The 9973-nt window shown below is 29.1% G+C and overlaps 1 protein-coding gene across 1 annotated transcript in view; it reads left to right on the forward strand.

Annotated features, from left to right (window-relative positions):
- The first annotated feature begins 346 nt into the window (after positions 1–346).
- Positions 347–9973, forward strand: part of LOC100574568 — a 19517-nt gene continuing 9890 nt past the window's right edge. The window contains exon 1 of the mRNA XM_003246578.4: positions 347–595. The gene's annotated coding sequence lies outside the window, so the exon portion shown is untranslated. The remainder of the gene's footprint in view (positions 596–9973) is intronic.

Consider the following 9973-nt stretch of genomic DNA (forward strand, 5'->3'; position numbering starts at 1 on the left):
GTAGGTATATAATATGTATAATATATATGTTTGTATACATTATGCGTGGGCGGAAGCTTCGACGACGACGACGACGACGACGACGATGACTATAATATAACACTATACAGTAATAATAATAATAGTAATAATACAATGCGACTGCGAGAAGGGAAAAAATCTCTCTTTTTTTTTTGTTATTCATCCGAAGGGATTTACACAAGTTTTATAGCTGTTAAACGTCGGCGCGTAAAAATTATTGTTTTCTCTGGTGGCGACGGCGGGTGTCGCCGCGAGACGAGCGCGACGGAGCGGCCGGTGGCGAAGGTTACTGGCGTCGGTGGTGACGAGGTGCTGGGGGTGGAAGAGGAGGTCCCGGAGGCGTGGACTCTGTTCAATTTGAAGCGCATTATTCATACACGCACCACACAAACAGACGGACCTCGATCGTTTTCTGCGTAAAATTGCCGCACTTACCGAAAAAATATACGTACTTAAAATATAAAATATATATTTGGGCACCTGCAGTATTTGTGTTTTTTTTTTAGTAGAAAATATATCGTTATATTGTACGCATTCGTCGTCCCGAACCGTCACCATCATACGATTCGACCAGGTAAATAGAGTGATCATTAATTAATAATAATAATAATGATAATACCTATTATAGTGGCTAATACGCGGATTGATGTGCTCCTATCACGTTTTCGTCTCATTTATTTGTTAACCGCGACGCCTTATTAATTATTATTATGCATATATAATATATATTATAATATGATCGGAACAGCTTATGTCTTACGAGTTACGGCAGAACTGAGTTCTAAACCTTTTTATAAACGCGTAACACCTACACAGTTTGAACATATTCATGTACCCACCACTTGACCAAATAATGTTTTTTTTTTTGCTTATGGAATTTTTCTAAGCGTACCATTAGCTAGAGTTTTCCGCATACCACGGGTTTTGAAACGCTGCCTTACGGGATACCTGCCCCATGCTCGAAATCCAACTTATTTTGATTTCTTCTGCAGAATTGGGCAAGCCGTCTTGTAAAATATACTGTTTAAAAGTACCTATTCAAGTACAGATACAGATAATTATTCTTAAAAGTATTTAAAATACATTTTAAAATACCCAATAAATACAGTGATAAGTACCTACAAATACAAATACTTCCATTGTTTTTATATAATATATTTTAAATTAAAATAGAAAATATATTAACTAAAAAGAATAGATGTACCTATTGTTGTATGTATTAAAAACTTAGTATTTGTTTTTAAGTACAAATAATTTGAGAAAGGATTTAAAATACTTTGTCCAAGTACTTACTTAAAAAGTATTTGAACTCTTTTACTCTTTTACTACTATTACTCAAGTACTTTACAAGGCTGGGGTCAAGTATACAACGATTTGGTTTTTATGAATACGCATTTTTAGAATTAATTTTTTGCTGTTATATGGAATTGCTTTTTTAGATCACTTTTGACATTTCCCTTTATCTAAATAATTTTGGCAAAATGTTGACCAATTTTTAGCAAATTATAATATTTTGAACATTCATATAGTTGATCTATCAGTTGAAATTTTTATTTTTAAGATCAGACAATTTAAAACAAGCTCGGTAACGTGTATTGTTCTAACTATATATAGATCAAATACCGTTCCTCTAAAATTTATTTAGAAAATGTTAATAGTGAAATTGATTTTATTCACGTGATATAGTGGAACAACCATAAAATTATTAATGATTTGATTTCATATATTTTCTTATGAATGTTCTTTAATATTTACATTTTACATTTTTTAATTTGTTTGAAATTGGGGTACCTGCGTGACATGTTCATAAACCTACGTTTCAACTTTTGAATAACATATATATATGTCCTGTGTCCAGTGTCCACACTCCACAATATTTTAATATTTCTATAATCTCTTATAAATGATTTTTTCAGCTTAAATATTTTAAATATATGTTGTTACGGGTTTACTTATACATTTTAATATAAAAGGTATGTGATAGGTTGGGTTGAGATTTTGAAAGCATTTAATTATGTATGTACATTATTTTTATGATAACTTTTTAAAAACGTCTTTTATAATACACACAAGTGCACAATAAAGTAAACCGAGATCAGATTATAATTGTTTATAAATTGTGATTATTATATTGTCTTTAAATTTTCATAGTTTAATGGCCCAAAATATACAAACAATTGAAATATGCAGTGCTTATGATTTTATATTATAATAATTCATAAGTAATTTTAATTTAAATTCAATTCATGGTTAAATTCACAATTATTTCAATAGCCATGAATACAAACAAATGTATAATTGTACAGGTTCAATTAGACGATCTATTTTTAGGTTAAGTTTGTATAATTATTATGCAAAATATAATATAAATTATAATTCATAAATCATAAATATTTTTCTGACTAGGCTTACCACAATACCACGGCAAAAGATAATTTGTTGATCAGAGTTATAGACCCTTAACGTATTAAGACACAATAAGTTTGTATTTCATTTTGACGTCAAACTTATGGACAATTTGTAAATCATAATATAATGTATAGAATTGGTAATATATAATAGATTACATTAAAAGACCTACACATTGAAATATTGAATGCGCTGTTAATTATACTAGTTCAAACGTTTCAAAAGTTGTTGATTAGTAATAAAAAAATCAGTTTTTATAAGTTTCTCAATTATTACTCCCATGAAAAAAAAACCACAGATTCAAAATAATAATGTATTTTTTATTAAAACTTATTTAAGCCCTCGACAACTGATGTCATTGGTCTGTTACTGGGAGGGAAGTTATGGTTGGTTTTTGACACGTGTGAGTGTGTATGTGTGGCAAGGATTTATCACTAAGGACCCGGGCGGTCACCCATCTGGGAACTAGTGCCACCGGCTGGTGCTTAGTCTCATATCACGTTTCGTGACTGATTGCAACCATCGCGCCACGCCAAGCCACATAATAATGCATTATATTATCACAAAATATGTGAAAGATTATGATTGAATTAAAGTTGTAAGTTAGCTATTTTATACAAAAAATGCAGGTGTCAAGATAGTAAAAATGGATCCTCTTTCATATCCAGCAGTCGTCACGACAGTCTATAAATTAAGGTGGCTGATAATACGTATAATATTAATACCTATATTATTAAATCTCCAGAAAAATAATCAAATAGTTTGATATTTCAAACAATCATTTTCTGGTTAAAAATAATTAAACTCTGATTATATAATACTATATTATAATATTGAAAAATACATTTACATAATTTTCAGTAAGTTAATGTATAATATTATGTATCTAGCTTATCTAATATTATTATCTAGCTTACTCAACTTGACTACTAGGACCGTCAATAGCAAATAATAAAATGAAAATACAACTTTTGTGAACCCTGTTTTTCTGCGTCCTCCTGCTGACAATACAATGTGTCATAAACTATATAATAATATACATACCTTATACATATGCTTATACATTATGTGTGTAGTACTCGTTTAGAAATATTTGTTAAAAGTCCGTAATGTCGTCAAGTCCGAGTTCATAGAGATTATGGTAATTTTTCGACTAAAATCCCGCGGCAATAAACTTTATGTGTTGCCTCATAATGTATAAAGTGCTATTTTTAATACCTCTTGCAGCAGACAATATGATAATATTGTTATTATCTGCTCGGGTAACTTAAATTATTCAAAATTCCGTTAGCCTACACCGATCATCAATATTAATAAATATATTTTTTTTACCCTCGCGATATTCGCAAAATGACGTCATTAATCTCTGCCGACTTCTAACTCCCGTTGAGGGACATCCGTCCAATTTATGTAAATTATACAGCCGGTGCATTTTTGAAACCACGCCACCGCGTCCCCACCAGATGATGAGAAAAGGGAAAAAATGTTTTTCTCACTATTGTAATGAAGGTGTCTGGTTAAAAAACAGAACGTGGAAATATCGTCTTAATTTATTCCTAAGAGATTTTTATTTTTTTTGTTCATTTTTTCAGTTTACATTTTTCACGCACTAAAGCACTCAGATAATACGATTTTTCTTTTATATTGAGATATTGAAATTAAAATACATCAACAGACGCATATTTCCTCGCTAATGCACATTTTTTTTTATGAAAACACAAAGATCATATACAGTAGTCCTTAAGTCCCATTATATAGCTATATACTTAAAAAAAAACATCCTTTTGTATCGCATTGTTTAAAATAATCACAAGAAAATGTATGAAAATATAGTTTTAATAATAATAAAAATATACTAGATTTAACAATTAGAATAATCACAAAGATTCAAAATTATTTGATTCGCTAAGCCAAAATATTGTATCTAACTCATTGCAGTGCATAATTATTAAGAGGGCGTCACACCCGCATGTGTATAATATACAATATTATTGTCTCTGTCTTACACACGTACAACACAGACAATCGCATTTACGCAATCTGAGTAGAACTTGCTCAATTTTGGTTTTAGAGTAAAAATACCTATTACAAAATTGAATTGCGACAATATTTCTGAGGCAAAAACGGTGCGTTTTTTCCATAATTCTCAATAAAACGTTCATTGTATCGTTTAGAAATAGCGAAAATTTCAACATTTTTAAATGACCTTTAACTGCTCAAGATTAATTTTTTTTTAAACCACCGTCTTGCCCTCCAAAATATTGTCACAGATGTTTTTATTCTAACACCTAAATTGAACGAGTTCTACTCAGGGGCGTCTTCGGGTCAATTCCATGGGAGGGGCAAAAACATTTTAGTCTTGAATACCTACCGCATTGCTCAACAAAAACTTAACATCTATATTTTTATATAATCTATTTGTTTGATGTTTTTGTCAACCATCTGTATAATGAGTGTACAAACAACTAACTAAATTTATAAAATGTATTTATCTATTAGCAAAAACAGAACATCTCACGACTTATAGAGGCCCACTGGTTCTATTCAGACTGCGTACATGTGTAATTGTGTAATACGCGGGGACAACACAGAACGTGTGACGTCCTCATAAGCGTAATATTTTAAATCACAGATCACTCTGTACGATATATAGCTTTTAAAATTTATACGATGTAAAGTAATAATAAATTCATTATTACTCGTTGAAGTATATTTCAGACTTCAGTATATATAATAATGAATGTGTAAAAATGTATAACAAATGAATGCATTGTATTTATAATATTCTCACTACAGGAATTTATATAATATCATTAATTATAAATGTAGTAGTATTAACAGAATATGTAATAGTATCTAATATAATCAATGATAATAATATACTCGAATATAATTTTTATAAAAAAAAATTATGAAAATAGACTCTGATGGTGCATATTATTTTGCATAGTTTAGTTTTCGTATTATGAATAAAAATGGTTGATAAAATAATACAAAAAAAAAAAAAGAATTTATAGTATTTGACTGTAAATATACTTACTAAAATAATATTTTATAAATTATTGAAGTGGTTTCAATACACTTCACTCAGAAATAAATTTAGCAAAATTAAGCTTGAGTTAATTTTTTTCTTTATCTCAAAAATTTCTCTCGTATCTCCACCATGAATAAAAACATATTATTAATTAATAACTTAAAAAAAGAAATATTAATATATCACCACATAAGTTACCTACAGATTATAAATAGTTCTACAATCACAGATGGAGAACAGTAGTTATTCTATATTTTATTTTATTTTTTGAAAAACTATGATTAAATTATATTTAATTAAAATATAATTTGATATATTATTTAAAAACAAAGCAGCTAAGTGGATGTCGCTCTGCTGTACAGTAGATTACAAGTGGGTCATTGTATAATGGTTGTATTAGACTTGAATTCAATGATATAAGATCATTGTATAAGAAAAACGATTCTGAACAGAGACGGTTTGTCAGTCTGAATATTTTATATTTTGTTATTATTTATTTTATCGTGTAAGTTGAATTAATATTAAAATATTATAATTTTTTATTCGTTTCTATGGTGATAAACAAAACGTTAGAAATTAAAATCCCATTTTTAGCGTTTTTTCGTAATTTTCTGGTGGTTTTTCCCGTGGCATTAAATAACTATTGAGAAAATCGAAAAATGACCTCTCTAAAGTACCATCTTGGTCCAATTTGCTAAAAGATAAGGTACTATATGTTGAAATCGAAACACTCTTTCTGGAAAAAATTTTGTATACAGGATATAAAAATAAAAAAATTAAATAAATAAACACCATTGTAAAAACAATAGCTTCCTCGCTCCGCTCAGAATCTAAAATTACGACTGCAAAGCGCAAACTCGGTAAAGTATAAATATTATTATTGTAATCATTTAAAATTATATATTACATTTGAAGGTTTTGGGTTTCAGACTATGTTTTAGCTACATTTTATACTTTATCTAAAATACGAATCAATTTATCTATAATATGATATCAGTACAGCCTGCGCCGAGGTATATGAGAGCAATGAAAATCAGGCTCAAAGTTTCAACCCGGTATACCTGATCCTTTATTTATGTTTTAATTTTAACATTTTTGTATAATATAAACAAGTGTTTTCAAAATCCGTTTGTACGAATAAAAAAAAAGAAAAAATGTCGGTTAGACTTAAATAATTATTTTTATGGGCATTTCCATTCGTGTTATATCTACCTGTATAGAAATATATTATTATAGAATGATTCATTAATTTCCATTCCAATTTTTGTCCATCTGAAAGGAAAAAAAAATAATATTAATTTATGTTGTTTTTTTAATGGAAAAAGTTTCCTCTCAGCAACCACGTTTTGTCAGCATCATTTTTTTAATTTGTGAAAAAAACGTTTAACATTACATTACTACCTAAATTTATTATTTATGAAAAAAAGGGATTTGAGTCGTTTCGGTTTTAGTTGCCAATCGTTAGTAATTAGTATAGGGTTAACATTGAACGTGATATATGTTTGTTTATATTTTTTTAATTGCTTAAAGTTTAGTAAGTATATTTTGAATAAATGAAACATGATATTACGAATTTATAACATTATATTATTTAAGTTGTTGGAACGCACTGATTTATGTATGCTATATTTTAAAAACACAAACACTATTATGTTATGCATACAAAATGATAATTTTTCTGTTGCAACAACTTAATATAATATTGTATACTTAATATATTTAGTATGTATACATTTATATGAAATATGAAAACATTCATGATTAATACTCATTTAAAAGAAATATTATAATAAAATTATTTATAACCGTAATAATTGTGTGACAATATATGCCTATGGGTATTTAAAATTAATACAAATTATAATAATAATATTTAATTTATTTCATTGTATTCACGGTATTTTAAATCGGAGACGCTTTATTGTCTCTAATATAACATTGTAACGAAATTGATTGAATTTTAGTTAAGTTTGCTTTTGTCTAGATTTTCAACAGTAAATTAATCCAGTTGTGTCGTATAGAATTCGTTGAAAACATACAGTTGGAAAACTATTAATTTTAATACCTGCACCATATCGCAATAACGTCTTCGGATGAACATTATATAATAATATAATAAATGTTACTCTGAACGTTCAATGGGGTTGTCGCGGTGAGTATAGAATATATTACAAGTTTGTCGAGTACTTGTTATGCTTAATGTATATAATATATTATGTGGGAAATAGAACACAATAATTTGAAAATGTTATTCTGAAATAGTTAGATGCGAGTGTTTGATTAATTACTTACTGTCGGGTATTTTTCATTTTTACAATGTAGAATTATTTACATAATTTATTATTTATTTGTACACGCGTCATTGTGTATTAATAATAATACAATATAATATAGCGTGCATAATGAAATGCACGAAATTCTGAGTGTAATATTCATTTATAAATACTGTTTTGTATTCAATAACGACGACAATACTGCGCTCGTACTTTCTTGACAATATAATAATCGCTGTCGTCGTCGTCTGTAATGTGCTGGTGGGAAAGGGAGCGACAAATTGAAACAGATTCGTATCCATGGAAATCGTCTGCTGCTCGGCAAAGCGAAAAAAAGAAACACAAGGGAAAAGAAAAGGGAGAGGAAAAGAAAGGATAGGTATAGTGTTTTCTCAGGTCTCCGGCGTTTTAATTAGTTTGTCGAAGAGGTAGGGGGCATTAAACAACCGTCTTGTAATTAAATCGGCAGTGGTGCAGCACGGTACGAATCTCAAAGAGTATTAAAGTTTCGGTCCCTTTCAGAGTAATTAGCATCCGCGGAATATAGGACGCGTGAAGTGGGAGGGGAAGGGGTGTAAGTTGCAAATCAACAAAGTTTTCAATTCTACCTGGAATTCTATTTGACATTAATTCAAACCGTCTCGTTCAGAAAGGATTTTAATTTAGTCTTCTTTATTATTTTTATCGTTTCTTATATATACACATTATACATAGATTTTTGTCTCAGTTTTGACGCTGACTGAACGCTTGGAACATCCAATGCCATTAATTACTCATTTTGAATTCTCGTCTAATTATATATTTTTATGCATATTATTTAGTCGAACTAAATGAGAACATCGGAATAATTTCGTTTATGCTATTTAAGCCATAACAATTATTATTATTGCCCTTTTACTTTAATAGATAATTTATATTAGTATATATTGCATTTATCGCTGCCGTTTTTTGAGATTTTTATTGTTACCCGTGTGAAAACCTGTGTGCGTTCTCATGGATGCTCTCCGGTCTCCGAGTTTTTATTTATTGTGGTGCAGTTATTCGTTCGCATTCAGTGGCCGAAGAGTGCAACGATTTATATAAATAAAATAAATAATTCAATTATAAGATTATAATTATAATTTATTAATTGTTGTATAAGTGTCTGATCTACGTGATAATATATTTTATCAACAACCATAATATTAACCTAATAAGTTTTATACTCAAAACTATTCTATGGTATTTCCATATTTATATTTGCAGTTATGGGTACTACATAACTACCAGTCTAAGTACTATATAATATATATATATATTTAGATAAGTAAATCATATTTCGTTGTGAATTGTCAATACATTTGACTGACCGCGTGTCCACGAATATATTATTTACGAGGTATATGCAACCTTTATCTATTATAATTGTTTTATTATGTATACTATTATTATCTACTAACTGCGTGTAAAAGTGTACATTTTTAATAATACGTACCCATATATAGTAAACTTTATAAAACGACATTACACAACCGCAAGTCGTTCATTACCTACACACTAAAAAACAGTTACAAACCGCACGACTCGACGCGATGAGGCGTATATTATCGCGATGAATATTCATGTAAACATCTTGTTTCGAATAAGGTATACCTATTATAGGCTATACTACGTCAACTGCAATATTGTGATACTTAATCCGGAAGGGTGAGAAACAACACAATATAAATATGTATAATCTACCTCCCGCCACCTCTTAAATTTAAATTATCAATATTTTTCTGCGATCTTTTATTCCAAATTATTCACATAATATTATCTAGATGAGATATAAAAACACGCCAAAGTTGACCAAATTACATTTTGACGGCTGCGTCGTTACAGTTACTTTTTTAATTATTTCGGTGAGAGTATACGCAATACGCTACATAACACGCAATGATACATAGCTTAAAAAAAAAAAAAAAACAATCACATAATTGATGAGTGTGTGTGTTTTTTTTTTTCATTACACTGCTATAGTACCTACCATATTAAATAATATTATATTGAAACCAATGTGGTTCATAAATGGTTTTTCAATTTTTGGTTATAAAAAACAATTATATTTTTCATGCCAGAGTATCGGTGTTTTGCGGTCAACAGAATTATTAGAAAGGCACTTTGCCTAATTCGAAAACCACACGGGGTCCAATAAGACGGCATTATTTCTGACCAGCAAACAACTCGCAGATCATACACCGCATATAATATAATA

The sequence above is a fragment of the Acyrthosiphon pisum genome, chromosome A1 (assembly GCF_005508785.2).
Source record: "Acyrthosiphon pisum isolate AL4f chromosome A1, pea_aphid_22Mar2018_4r6ur, whole genome shotgun sequence".
NCBI classification, from domain to species: domain Eukaryota; kingdom Metazoa; phylum Arthropoda; class Insecta; order Hemiptera; family Aphididae; genus Acyrthosiphon; species Acyrthosiphon pisum.